Source organism: Vidua chalybeata, chromosome 1, assembly GCF_026979565.1.
Source record: "Vidua chalybeata isolate OUT-0048 chromosome 1, bVidCha1 merged haplotype, whole genome shotgun sequence".
In the NCBI taxonomy this organism is placed as follows: Eukaryota; Metazoa; Chordata; class Aves; order Passeriformes; family Viduidae; genus Vidua; species Vidua chalybeata.
This window is the reverse complement of record NC_071530.1, coordinates 51,632,553-51,635,284: the sequence shown is the minus strand read 5'-3', so window position 1 is coordinate 51,635,284 and position 2,732 is coordinate 51,632,553.

Below are 2,732 nucleotides of genomic sequence, written 5' to 3'. Positions count from 1 at the left end.
AAAGGGAAACTCATGATAACCTGGCAGTGGCAGCACTCGAAGTCCTAGAGGGTTCATCCTGAGCTGTTGCTCCTCATACAAGTATATGTGCTTAGCTTGCTTAATCCTAGATAGCCAAACATTGAAGGAGCACAGTTCCAGGTGGCAAGCACCATCCTGCTTTGCACCTACGGTCTTTGCTTTTTCCCCTCTCCTTCCAGCTCCCTGTTTACATCCCTCACTGTACATTAACCAAACACAACCTGGAGGTTAGGTCCCTCCTTCAGGATGGGTGGGATGTGCAGGAGTAAATCTCTTTGCCCTTAGAAAAGAAGTGATGCAGATAGCTCCATTCTTAGGTAAATGCTCAAACTATTAGACAATTATACAAATCAAAGGAAACAGAGCTCCTGCCTTGTTTTTTAGTCAAGAAGCCGTTTGCTAAGCTTTGTTCCCAATTACTTTCTGCCTCTAATGACATTAAGTCTGTTCAGAGATTTCAGCCTTATTAGCCCAGACCCCTCTCTGTCTCATTTCTGAACTGCTATAGTGCCACATAAGGTGTTAAGCAGGCAGACCCTAAGTTCTTTGGAGAGAGACTTGCCTGTTGCTCTGTATTTTGGCTGCATACATATAGAGACATTTAAATCCCCTTGAGGATCTGATTAATCTAAGTTCCTGTTCAATATCCCAGAAGAATTCTACAGTGAAGGAAAAAATCAAGTGGAGAAATTTTCAGTCTTTAATCAATTATTAATCTGTATGAGCATCTACTCCTAAGAGTACTGGTCTTGTACTATGCCCAGGTTCTTATCTTTAATAATTCACTTTGGACTGAAGAACCCTAAATTATTGAGACCCACTTTTAATTCTCTGTATATCTATTGGGAGTTGCTTATCTTTGCTATGGCTAAAAATTATTTTATCTTGCTTTCCTTTAGTTATGCACTAAGTTAAATAGTTAATATAACCTTGATCTTTGCATCTACATTTCCATTCAAATTCTGCTAAACATTCCCCATACTCAAAAAACAAGCAATGGCATGCACTTTTTTTTTTTTTTTCCCAATTAGGGAAACAAAAAGATGCAGTCTTGACAAGACAAGTGTTGCTACTGTGTTAAAACTATGTTGGTTAACCATGTAACTAGACAGCATTTGCAGGTATTAGAAGAACAGACATAGAAAATGTGATTGTTCAAATTACAGGGCAGGAAACTGCCACAATGTATGCCATGATGAATGAGTTGAGGCTTACTCATTTAAAAGAAAGATGCCTTGCTTGAGCAACTCTTAAGTGATAAAACTCCTCAGAACATTTTCATGAAACCTCCCTCTGCCTCTGGATTTTAGTGACAGCAGTGTTTCCCTGCTTTGTTTCACTGCATTGGGCTGCACAGGGATTTTTCTACAAGTCATGAGAACCTGTGTCATTCTGCAACACGACAATCATTGTAGTCACGTTTCAGTGCCATTGCAGCACAAAAAGGAGGACTGGAAATCATCTCAGATTAAACTGGCAAATTTCTGTGGACTAAGATTCAAGTTACATAGAACAACACAAACCTCAGCAGCTTTGATTCATAGGCACTTGCACGAGCTGTTTTTTGTTACTGGAGTGACTTCCCTAAAGCCAGACCTTAAGTGCACATCACACCAGTCACAAGGGAGAAAGTTTGGTGGAGGGGGTTTACTCATCCTCCCAGGGCTGTCTGCACTTTCCACAGCCTCTGGGACAGCTTCATTTCTGGAGAACTGACTGAGATGTGAGTCACAGGTGAAGCACTGCCAGCTTGTGAATGGCCAAGGAATGTTCAGGATGAGTAACAGTGCAGACAATGAGATGAAAGGAAAGAGAGAGAGGCTGAAGGGACCTGCCTCCCAGACTGAACAACTATATGAGGACATGAAAATCCCCAGGATCTTTACCAGACTTTTCAATAAATGGGCACCTAACTTCCTTTGCCAGTCAGAGTAATAGAAATCCCAAGCAAACTGCAAAGCCAGAGAGGGTCTTCCTTCTATATAGGCCCTTAGCAAAAACTGAGCAGCGCCACTTAGGAAAAAGACATCCCAAAATTTCTTTTCATATTCTTAAGAGAACACACACATTAAAAAAAAAAAAAAAAAAAAAAAAAACCCAGTTTCTTTTTGATCTCCAAGTGCTGGCACTTGTCTCATGCCATGAGAATGAGAGATTATGCCCCTTCTATAAATAAGGAATAACATTATGGGTTCTGTCATTATCTGAATAAACACCAAATCCTCTTCTGATCCCCACTAAAGTACTTCCTTTGCTTCAGGCTCAGAGCTTCCACAGTCTAGTTAAGCTCCATGTTGCATTTCACGTGTAACAAACTCATGCTCTGTCAGGGAGATATTTGGGACAAGTATGTTGTGACCATGTTAAGATGACATTACGCCTCTACATACACTGAATGATACTACCTGCATTCAGGTACAGTAGCAGGGGCCACATCTGCCAAAATGCAGAGATGATGCTGCATGAGTCTCTCTCCTTCCTTAACTGCAAGTTTGGTTTTGTTGAATGTTGAAAAGCTTCATTATATTCTCCAGGGTTCATTTACATGGTGTCTGTAACTTAAGAACCAGACTCAGAGTATGCCCCATAGAAGTAAGACCCTTGATGTCTCAGGTCAATCAAAGAATAGTAATCGGAAGGATTACTAAGAGGCACTCTTAAGGATCATAAAGCACTTCTCAAAAAAATAGAATTTATTTGGAGAAGGTGAC